We start from the raw sequence: 12,246 nt of genomic DNA, 5'->3' as shown, positions 1-12,246 counted from the left end.
TACTCAATGATTCCACTTGAGCCACCAATGAAGTTATTGCATCTATCTCATGAAGCCCGGCTACCTTCTTCTTCTCCCTAGCATTCCATTGGTAGCTATTTGACCCCATTTCTTCAATTAGTTGACGGGCTTCACCGGAGGTCTTGCTACCTAATGTACCTCCTGCTGCCACATCTAAGGTTCCATTGTACTCGGATTCAACCCGTTGTAAAAGGTCTGAACAATCATCCATTATAGAAACCCGTGTTGCGGCCACTTCCTCGGGAACTCCTTGAACCTTTCCCACATCTCAAATAGAGACTCAAATTATGACTGTACAAAGGATGCAATCTCATTCCTAAGCTTTATAGATTTTCCGGGAGGGAAATAACGGGTAAAAAAAGCTTCTACCATCTCCTCCCATGTGGTAATTGATGCTCTTGGTAATGAGTGTAGCCACTGCTTCGCTCTCCCCTTTAAGGAAAATGGGAAGGCTCTCAACTTGATGGCATCATCCATCACCCCGTTTATCATGAGCATATCACGCACCATGAGAAAGTTCTCTATATGACTATTTGGATCCTCATCGGCCAAACCATTGAAATGTGCAGATTGCTGCAACATGTGGATGAATGCCGGCTTCAGCTCAAAGTTCTGAGCTGTAATCGGGGGCCGTACAATACTCGATTGCGTCCCCAATACTGAAGGTATGGAATAATCGGACAATTTCCTCTATTGCTCATTTTGTTCCGCCATATTATCCAACCCTTCAACTTCCAAATCAGCTAGATTAGACTGTTCTTCCACAGGTTCTTTCCCTTTTCTTCTAAGTGTACGTTTGAGCTTCGGATCTCTTTCAATCAATATTGAGAGGGTTCCCTCGGGTCATGTACCTAGAGCTGTACAAAAAGAAAGACAACAAATCAAAATGATGATAGAAAAGAAGATATGAAATAGAATAAATAAATGAATAGCTAAGGAAACAAAGTGCAAAGTATCTCTAAATGCTTATTCCCCAGCAATGGCACCAAAAACTTGACAACGCCCCTTGTGTATGTGCCGTAAGTGCATGGATTTATCAAAGTAATGAAATCCCAGGTGAGTGGGAATCATATCCATAGGGAATAGGGAGTAAAAATACTTAAGTTGTTTCTTAACTAAGTAAAATATGAATAGTGATTTGTATGGCAAGATGTAATGCAAACAAAAGTAAAAGAGACAAGAAAGAGAGCACAGGTAAATGAAAGGTAAGGCAATCGATATAAATGTGGTAGTCTGATATTGATCCACTTAGGACAATTGCTTCAAATGCAAAAACTCTCTATTATGATTCCTAACTAATGCATTAATGAGTCTTGGAAATCCTTTAATACATGGTCCCAAATCAAAGGTCAACCATGCCTAACGCTTATACATGTCCCGAAGGAGAAATTGAACAATCCCTCAACCTCGCATTCGTATAGAATTGGAATGAGTTCTACGGATTCCAAGTGATAAATCCTCTTCTTATATGTAGATCTAACCCTTTGGTCCAGGCGGAAGGTCCCTAGCCACAATTAAGCCCCAGATGCTATAATCACTTCAACGCTTCACTCCATTGCACTCGCAACTAAGCTCCAGTGGAAAGTCATCCCTTAGCCCATTCACTCTACTATTACCGCAAAGAACTCGAGGAATTCGAGGTAGAATAAATGATAAGTGCTTGAGTAGACATATTTTTATATATGTTTTACATGCATTGAGCATCATTTTTACTGTGGTTTATGTCTCATATTGTGTATTTGGTGTTCTTTTATGCATATAGGTTGTGAATGCCTTGAAGAGTAAAAAGGAAGCAAAGATAGGCTATAAAGACACAATGTTGGGAGTTCTTGTTCAATTCAAGGACCAAGACACAAGAGCAGCTCATAAACGTGGAGATGTGTGCCAACTTCCAAGAAGATTCAAGTCAATTCACCATTTGGAAGGGCACAAAGGCAGCCACATCTTCATATTCCTTCTCTTTGTGAAGATTGCAAGACCTCTCAAAGATACGTCGATGAAGAAAAGTTTTATAGCCTACCACATGGACGTGTGCCCGGACATGTGGCCTTAAGAGAAGAGTGTTCGGATCGCGTTTTGTGAAAAGTGCCCGGACATGAAGAAAAGTACTGTAGCAGAATTACTGTTCACGCGGCCGCGTGGAAATTCCGCGCGCCCGCGTGGAAATTCCTGCAGCCCACAAATAGCCGTTTTGCCCTATTCTTTCTCATCTTTTGTGCGGCTCTTGAGGGGTGAGACGGCTAGGGTTTGGAGAGGAGGTCTTTGCGGCTTTGGAGGCGCTTCATCACCAACTTTGATCGATTCCTCCTCCGTCATAGCATCAAGGAAGCCACCGGTGAACCTAGCTTCGGAGTGGGTCCTTCAAGACGTTGAAGCTCTCCATCAAGGCCATCAGTTCATACATAAGGGGGTTTATTTCTATGGTTTTAATGTACTTTCATTCATTGATGGTGTGTTTTGTATGTTGCTCCATGGAGGGCTAAAACCCTAGAGGGTATTTGGGCTTGTGAACCCTAGGATTCTCATCTTTTTGTGGATTTGCTTTTGTGTTTCTATTTAATCCGAGTTTGATTAAGTTTCATTCTTGATTGTTTAATGCTTGCTTGCCTTATTGATCTTATGGTTATTTGGTTTGCATGATTTGTTGCCTTCGTGGGAGAGATCTCCATTAGGGTTAGAACCTCAAGATTGAAGAGGGTTGAGAGGGTGAGTCATGAGATAGTGAAGTGTCCCCTTTTCCCCTCCGATTGGTGTATTCTATCTCCATTCCCTAAGCTCTATGCAACCATATTTGGTGGGAGGCGTGATATTGCTCGATTTCTCCGCCGGGACCTTGTAGGGGGTTAGGATCCTTCGCCGGGAATTAGGGTTGGATCAATCTTTAGGAATTGGATACACAGTTTGGAATCCCTAGAGTGCTTTTCCGGTCATATGTGGTGTGAGGTGTTGAGATTGAGCGATTTCTCCACCGGGACCTCGTAGGGGGACTAGTATCGGTGATCTAGAGATAGACCCGATTATGTTTGGATTTCCACGACTTAACTTACTCATCATAGAAACACTTTGCTTATCCGGTACCTAATACCTGAATCCTAGGGGGAGCAATGCCCGAATACCCCACCTTTACTGATTGAGATTCTTCTTCCATTTTACCCTTGCATATTTGTCTCCAGTGTTCATTTCTTCGCACATTAGATCACCACACTATCCCATTATCATTAGGCTAGATAGCAGAGAAGAAGTTAGTACTAGTAGCCCTGTTCCCTGTGGATTCGACTACCCGACTCACCGGGTATTTATTACTTCGACACCCGTGCACTTGCGGTACACACACGCATATTCGGACGTGTCAATAAATCACACCGGAGGGGAAAGGCGATGCTCCGCTACCTCTCGATTCACCCTCCTAACCCTCTCCAATCTAGGTTTGTCTAACTCTATCGTGTGTCACTCACTCACAAGGGTTACCAACAAGAATTCTCAACCCTAGTGTCACTATAAGGGAGTATTCACACAATCAATGCATTTAAGTTTGGAACTCAATAAAAAGATCAATTAATGAAATCACAATAACAAGGTTCAATGAAACGAATACATCCTAGGGTTCACAATCCAAGTACCCACTAGGGGGTTTAGCTCTCCATGGAGGTAATTACAATCAATGAAATTGAATGTAAAAGAAATAAATCCATAGAAAACCCCCTCGATAGTCATGATGATGGTCTTATAGAGAGTCCTCTACTCGTCAAAAGTCCCTTTGTCCGGCTTAGGATACACCTCGCAGAATCGGTGCCGATGAAAGCTCTCCCACTAACCTTCTTCCAAGTAGAGCACGAAGTCAGAGCCATAGAACCTCTCCCAATCCCTAGCCAATACCACTCAAAACAATAGCCACAACCCTCTCTCAAGTTGGGGCAAAGATGGAGAAAAGAATGCTGAAATCCAGCCTGAAATCGGCTTTTAAAGGGCTGGAATCGGGAATCCACATGCCCTTGTGAATATTTCACACGACCCATGTGGAATTAACGCACGTGCGTGTGGAATTCCAATATGGCTATGTAGTTTCTCTGGACAACTCCTTCTTTCGGCGACTGTGAACAATATCTACTACAGTATTTTGCTACAATAACGTGCTACAGTACTGGTCTGAAACATTCCCGAAACCATGCTTTCATCGAGGTAACATAAACGGGAACACATTTATGTCATGGATCGCTTTGCTTCTTCAATGAATGGCCGCGTTGGTGGTGATCTTGTTACACATGCACAAGCTAGAATACTTAGAATGTGACTGCCTTTGTGCCTCTCCAAATCATTGTGCTAGCTTAAATACAAGGAGGTTGGCACACATTCTAGCATCTTGAACCCGACTTATGTCATCACGTTTGAACCTTCTCAAGATTTCCTCCAAATGGTGCACTCACGATCTACATTGGCTTCTTTCTCTAAGATTCGGCTTCATAACCCTATATGCATGAAAGTAACGTAAATACACACATATTAGTGTTAAAACTCGATAAAAGTAATGCTTATCATAAGGAAAGAACACTTCGCATTCTTATCACACAAGCACTTATCACCTGCCAACAGTAACTGCTATAGTACATTGCTACATTTCTTTGCTACAGTACCCTGCGACAGTAGTCCGCAAAAACCACTCCTGAATCCACACTTTTCATCAAGGTAACATAAACGGGCACACGTCTATGCCGTAGATCGCATCCCTTCTTCAATAAGGGATAAAATTGACGAAGATCTTGCTATCATTGCACAAGTCGGAACACGTAAGTGTGACTACCTTTGTACACCTCAAATTTACATATTCCAACAAGCATAATGGAGGTTGGCACACACTCATATGTCTTCAAGCACAACTTGCGTCTTCTCCTATGTCGACTTCAAGATTCTATCAACATAATGCATTCGCAATCAACTTTGGCTCCTTTCTTCTCTATTTTGCTCCACAATCCTATATGTACAAAAGAACACAAAAACACACATAGTAGCAATAAAACATGATAAAAGTAATGCTCATCGTAAGAAAAGAATTCTTCATATTCATAGTACATAAGCACTTATCAGTACCACAAGTGAACGGGTCATAGAAGTAATAAAATACCCCAGTGAGTGGGTAGTCGAATCCACAGGGAATTCCTGTTCAGAAGCAAGGAGTATTGCTATTTAGCTAGAGTAAAAACAAATTTGTGATTTGATTCAAGATATTAATTGATAACGCCCCTTGTGTGTGACCCGCAAGTGCATGGGTTTGTCGAGTAATAAATCCTATGCGAGTGGGATATCATATCCACAGGGAGTAGGGAGTAAAAATACTTAAATTGTAACTTAACCACGTGAAAGTGAAAATTGATAGTGTTGATAAAATGTAATGAAAATAAAGATAAAAAGAAACAAGAATGAAAGGCAAACATGAGTGAGAGGTAAGGCAATCAATAGAAGTGGGGTACTCGGGCAATGCTTCCCCTACGATTAATGTTTCAAGTGCAAGACCAACTATTATACTTCCTAATCAATCTTCAATGAGTCCTGGAAATCCTTAAGCATACAGTCCGAAATCTAAGGTCAACCATGACTAACTCTACACTATGTCACGACAGAGAAATCACTCAGTCTCAACACCTCACACTATGTAAAGTTGCATGGAGTTCTAGGAAATCCAAGTGATAAACCCTCTTCCTATGTATAGACCTAACCCTTTGGTCCAGGCGAAAGACCCCTAGTCACATCTAAGCCCCAGACACTAGAGTCCCTTCAATGCTTCACTCTGTTGCTCGGGCAACTAAGCCCCAGCAGAGTTCATCCACTAGAACTTCACTCTTGACTAACCCTCTCAACCCTCTCCAATCAAGCAATGTCTAGCCCTCATAGTGTGTCAATCATCTACAATGGTTACCAAGATGGACTCTCAACTCTAGTGTCACTCTAGGGGAGAAATCATTCCATAAGCACTCAAGATTGGAATTCAATTGAAAACATCAATTAAGGAAAGCATAGTAAAAGATCAATGAAACAATAACATCCTAGGGTTTACCAAATCCAAGTACCCACTTGGAGCTTTAGCTCTCCATGGAGCACAATACAATCAGCAATGAAATCGAAAGTAAAAACAAGTGTTCCATAAGAAAACCTCCTCGGTAGTCATGTCAATGGTCTTGTGGAGTAGCCAAGTCTTCTATAAAGTTCCCCTTGTCTGACCTAGGACACACCTCGCCGGATATATGCTGACGAAAGATCCCTGAATAACATTATTCAAAGTGAATCATAGTGTCGAATCCCTCAAACCACTCCAAAGACTTGCCAAAAGACTCTCCATACCCAGCCAATGGCTTCCCAAACGATGGAGAAAAGTGGAACAGAAGAGGGGGAAAAGATTCCCAAAATTGGGGCTGAATCACGGCTTAAATAGGGCTTGAATCGCGAATCCACATGCCCCTTTGGATCTACCACACGGGCCTATGGAATTGCAACAAGGGCATGGGGAATTTACAGACACCCATGTGTATTCTCTGGCAATCCTGTTTTCGGTCGGCTGTTAACAGTAACTGCTACAGTATTTGCTATAATGTTTTACTATAGTAACCTGCTACAATACTTGGATAAACCACTCCTAATTCCACACTTTACATCGAGGCAACTGATGCGAGATCCACAAGTGTACGGAGTCATCAAGTAATACCTCTCGTGCGAGCACGAAAGGGTCGTATTCCCTCGGCCCAAGGATCTACCCATACTTCCTCTTTGCGTATTGTCTAGCCGAAGGATTCGAAGGGTTTCTCTAATCTATTAATTAAAAAGAAAGAACTACAAGTGGAGTCTAAAATAAGGCAAGGATATAAAATCAGGGGAAAGAAATGGTCACGGATGAGGATTCCCTAGGGGTTACTAAAGTGTAAAGGATTGTAAGAGTGTCAAGCAATTAAGGGTTTGGACCTAGAGATTTCCAAAATTAGATCAACCCGATGGTCACGGCAACTGACCCCTAATCCGGTATAAGTATTGATACGGAATTTCTTCCGATCAAATCCTCATACGATTGCATTAACAAAGGGGGAAATCCCTAATTAGAGCCGGAACACGACTTGGTCTAGCCCTAATGTTGGAGGGGTACAAAATACCCAATGGTCACGGCGTATTCATACATAAATCCCTTTCAAACTTGGTGTGTCTAGTACAAGGGCGATGGTCACGCTACCAAGTACAACCTAGGAGTAGGGTTACAGAGTTCTCATGTAAGCAACACATCGAATGCACCAAGAATGAATCACAAACACACAACAATTGTAATAAACAAAACTAGATCATCCAAATACACAAGTTCACCCCAAGGTTCACCGGCATCCGGTGACCTTGGGGTCTACTCGTCCATGCAAACAAATACAAATAATAGGTCCATGAAAACAACTACAAATGGCATAAGAAAACTCCCTCAAACAATAGAAGTGAGATGACAAGCAAAGTGAGGTGGAAAGCTTCCACAGACGCCACGAACGGGGCGGCTTCCCTTGTCGTCTACAAGCTCCCAAAGAAGAGATCGATGAAGATCTGGCCAAACCAAGCTTCTCCCTTTGATTCCCCTTCTCCAAGAACTCCCCCCAAAAGCCTCTTCCAAAAACCTCCCCCCTTGCCCTAAAAGTTCAGCCCGAAATATATACCGTCAGGTCCATGCGGGCACATGGAGCCCGTGAAGCTCACTGCCGTTTCAACCAGAAAATATGCCGGTGCTACAGTGCTAAGCTATAATAACCGAGGGTTTTGAAATTCCAGCAAACCTCACGGGCACCCATGCGGGCGCATGGAGCCCGTGAAGCTCACAGCCAAATGCCCGCAGCATGAATAGTGATCGACTCACGGTGGCCTTTACGATGTTGGGACCCCAAAAATGCAGTTTTTGGTGTCGAATTCATCAAATTTGCATTTTTGAGCTCTTTTAAGATCTGCAACACCGAAATAACCAAATTACACATAAACAGGCATCAATTCATTAAAATATACACAAGTAATACAAGATTAATACATATAAAATACATACATTTAGGCGTTTATCAGCAACATAAACGGGCACACGTTTGCCGTAGATCGTAACTCTTCTTCAATCAAGGGTTTTATTGGTGAAGATCATATTATCAATGCACAAGTCGGGATACAAAAATGTGACCGCCTTTGTGCCCCTCCGAGTCATTGTAATTGCTTGAGTACATGGTGGTTGGCACACATTCATGCATCTTAAGACCCTACTTGTGTCTTCGCGTTTCTTCCTTCCAAGATTGCACCAATTAGTGTGCTCACGATCTACTTTTGGCTTCTTTTCTAAATACTTAGCTTCACAACCCTACATGCATAAAAGTAACACAAATGCACAAGTATTAGCGCTAAAACCTGATAAAAGTAATGCTCATCATAAGAAAAGAATAATTTGCATTCTTATCAAACAAGCACTTATCATTAATGCAAAAAAAAGTAAAAGAGAAAGGAGAAAGAGAGAAAAAGAAGTAAAGAGAGGTAATCAATGATAAAATGGGGTATCTGGACAATGCTCACCCTAAGAATATTGCTTAAAGTGCAAGACTAATATTATGCATCCTAATTGATGTTTAATGAGTTATGGACATCTAAAGACACAGGTCCCAAACCTAAGGTTAACTATGACTAGCACTCTACACTATACCTCGGTGGAAAGGTATACTGATAAGTGCTCAGGGTGGTAGCTTTCACTCATCCCATGATATAGCTCTTTCTCTCATTAGGGCATTACTAGTATCCGACTTACGAGAGTAGCTACATACAACATAAGTGGTAGCTTTTCCACCGCTAATGCGTAAACAACAAGTATTTTTCTCTTTTCCATTTTTTCTAGTAGAATTAAGAAAAGAAGTAACACCAACTATCACCTTTAACATTGAACTTGAGTTTTCAAAATAGTTTAAAGAGCGAGTAGTGTAACAAGTGTCATTCGGGCAAAAATACCTAGAAATTCAAGTACAACTAGATCATGAGAATATTCTATTTTAAAAATTCACCTAAACTCAACAATACAATCATTGCAACTAAAGTGAACCGCCATTGGCTATGTGAGCATGTATGTTAATCAAAACTAATATAAAAGACGTATGCAACGTGAACTCCCCCCGCACTTAAGTTGTACATTGTCCCCAATGTACACGTGCAAGCTCACTAATAATGTATATCAATCAAGAATACATGTGGGAGACGTAATCGAAGCAATACTCCCCTGACTCCTAGTATTGCATATGATGGAGCTAAATCATTGGGAGTGATGTTCCAACGGGTTGTAAAGCACACACGGTCAAGTGCCAAAACACCTTGGTCATGTCCATGACTAGTTCTCGATTCTCATACTGACAAGACCATCTGCATGCATACACAAGGGGGTTCAGTGAAGCTCAAAAAAATTAAAAACAATTCAAGTATATAAAAGATAGAGCAATACTACAACTCGAGATAACAAAATGAAAATAAAAGATATACTTAGAAGGAAAATCCTTTCAGAGTAGTGCAAGTCTAACAACAATACAAAATAAGAAAAAAAAAGAAAGAAATAAAGAACGGCGCATCAAGTGTCTGTGTCATGCTCTGGCTCTACTACTACTGGATAATCAAAAGGTGCAGGTGGATCAGGTGATGGAGAGGCTGGTTAGGCCATAGTGGCCTGAGGTCTCAGAACAAATGATGGGGCAATGTCTCGTTCAAAAATCTGTTGTAATGTATCAAAATGTGCCATAAAATCTGTATACTGCGCTTCCTGTGTAGCCTGGACCTTAGCGATCTCTGTCTGTAGCACCCCTACCGCACTCTCGAGCCTCTCAAAACGATCATAGGCACAAGATGGTGAAAACATGCATACTGGGGTGGTTCCTCTGTCACAGGAGGTGCCTCGGTCTCCATCATTGTTGGCTGGTGCCCAGGGGCAGGCTAAGAAATCTCAACAATATCATCATCTTCCTCTACTTCCTCTAGGGTAGGTGTAATTAGAGTATACACTCCGGACTGGACTCTGCGAACCATCCCCATCAGCCTCAACGTCTTTATACCAAGGGGAGCAGGTATACTCGCCTTCTTGGCCCTTCGAATCGCGTCGAGAAGACCCATACCTATGACAAGTCTCGTGATATATGGCCTAGAGAAAATAACTCCTGCTTTGACATACTAGCTCTGGTGGCGCATGTACTCAGCCAGAATGTGCCCCAAGTGAATCGGCTTTCTTTGCACCATGGAGTACAGGTATAGTAGCTCCTGTCTACTCAGTATCCCTGTGCTATCACCACGCCCATTCACTAATCGGCTAAGAACAGCGTGGATATATATGTATGTTGGTCGAGAAAGGCACGTATCCTTGGACACTCTTGGCTCATGGTGCCCCTCCCCACAAAGTGTCTTATATGCCCTCTTGGGAGTCAGACTGCTAGGATAATCTGTGGGTAATCGATCATACTCCTCTGTATCTGTGTAAACCTCATCATAGAAGCCAGACAGATGGAGAACTGCGTAACACTCATGATATGATGATGACCTAGTGCTCTAAATTGTATAACATCGACACGAACGAAGCTCGAGTAAGATCGGTTAAACTCAAAGAATGAAAGCAACTCCAAAGTGAGCTAATGAAAAGCTGGCTCTCGGATAGACAATAGTTGCCTCCTTCTACCCACAGACAACATCTCTTCGACCTCATCTACCATGTCTTCCATTGACTGAACTTCAGCAAGAATGCTCATGTCCGAGAATCGGGTTTGACCGAACGAGAGCTTAGACAACTGCTCAAACTGAGCCTGATACTTGAGAATAGCAACTCCGTATGATCCGACTATGAGTAATGCTCACGTGGATGCTTATTAGCTTGCATCTTCGAATGGGGAGCTATTCCTACAAGGTTTGAGAAGAAATTTGATCAAGAATTGATAAGTGCTTGTGCGATATGAATGCGAAGCGTTCATTCCTTATGTTGAGCATTACTTTTCTCGGGTTCTTACACTAATATGTGTGTTTTTATATTACTTTCATGCAAGTAGGGTTGTGAGGCCGATTATGAAGGAAAGAAGCAAATGTGCACCACAATGCACCGATTTTGGAGGAAATCTTGCTAAGGTTCAAATGCGAAGATATAGGTCGGAAGTGAGATGCTAGAGTGTGTGCCAACCTCCTCGTATTCTAATTGGCACATCCATTTAGAGGGGCACAAGGGTAGTCACACTCGAACATTCTGACATATGCACATAGAACAAGAGCTCCACCAACTTGTCTATCATTGAAGAAGCAAGTGATCCACGACGTGCACGTGTGCCTGTTTGCATTACACCGATGAAACTATGGATTCGGGAAGCTATTCAGGCTAGATACGGTTCACAGCTGGGCAAGAAAACAGGAATTCAGAGAATCCACACGGGCATGTGGAAATTATACACGCCCGTGTAGAAATTCCACATGGGCGTCTGTGAAATCCACTGGCCCATGTGGTCACCCGATTCCAGCCCTATTTAAAATCGATTCAGTCCCGATTTCAGTATTCTTTTCTCCATCTTTTCCCAAACTTGAGATAGGGCTTCGGCTAGGATTTTGAGGGGTATTGGCTAGGGTTTTGGAGAGGTTCTACGGCTCCGACATCGCGCATCATTTGGAAGAAGGTTATTGGGAGTGCTTTCGTCGGCACCGATCCGGCGAGGTGTATCCTAGGCCGGACAAAGGATCCCTTGAGATGAGTAGAGGACTCTCCACAAGACCATCGACAAAACCATCGAGGTTGTTTTTCTATGGATTCATTGCTTTTAGATTCTATTTCTTTTATTGTAATTAGCTCCATGGAGAGCTAAAGTCATAGTGGGTACTTTGGTATTTGTGAACCCTACTTTGTATTTGTTTCATTGAATCACTTTATTATGCTTTCAATTAATTGATGTTTATTGTGAGTTCCTATCTTGAATGCTTGATTGTATGAACATTTTCCCTAGAGTGACACTAGGGTTGAGAGTTCTCGTAGCTAACCTTGTGAGTGAGTGACACACCATGAGCGTTAGACAAAGCTAGGTTGGAGAGGGTTGAGAGAGTGAGTCAAGAGATACAGGAGCATCCCCTTTCCCCTCCGACATGATAGATTCTACCTCCGTTTCTCGAGTTCTTTGCAGCCATAATAGAGTGAATGGTCTAAGAAATGAACTTCCGCTGGGGCTTAGTTACGCGTGCAACGGAGTGAAA

At 42.3% G+C, this 12,246-nt stretch overlaps 1 non-coding gene across 1 annotated transcript; it reads left to right on the top strand.

The window, feature by feature from the left end:
- Window positions 1-238: 238 nt before the first annotated feature.
- On the top strand, window positions 239-345 carry LOC120267414. The gene has a single exon (XR_005538455.1). It is a non-coding gene; the product is annotated as a small nucleolar RNA R71 (small nucleolar RNA).
- The last annotated feature ends 11,901 nt before the right edge of the window (window positions 346-12,246 follow it).

This window comes from Dioscorea cayenensis, chromosome 1 (genome assembly GCF_009730915.1).
Source record: "Dioscorea cayenensis subsp. rotundata cultivar TDr96_F1 chromosome 1, TDr96_F1_v2_PseudoChromosome.rev07_lg8_w22 25.fasta, whole genome shotgun sequence".
Classification (NCBI taxonomy): Eukaryota; Viridiplantae; Streptophyta; class Magnoliopsida; order Dioscoreales; family Dioscoreaceae; genus Dioscorea; species Dioscorea cayenensis.
The sequence above is the reverse complement of the archived record's forward strand: the minus strand, read 5'-3'. Positions and strand labels throughout refer to the sequence as shown.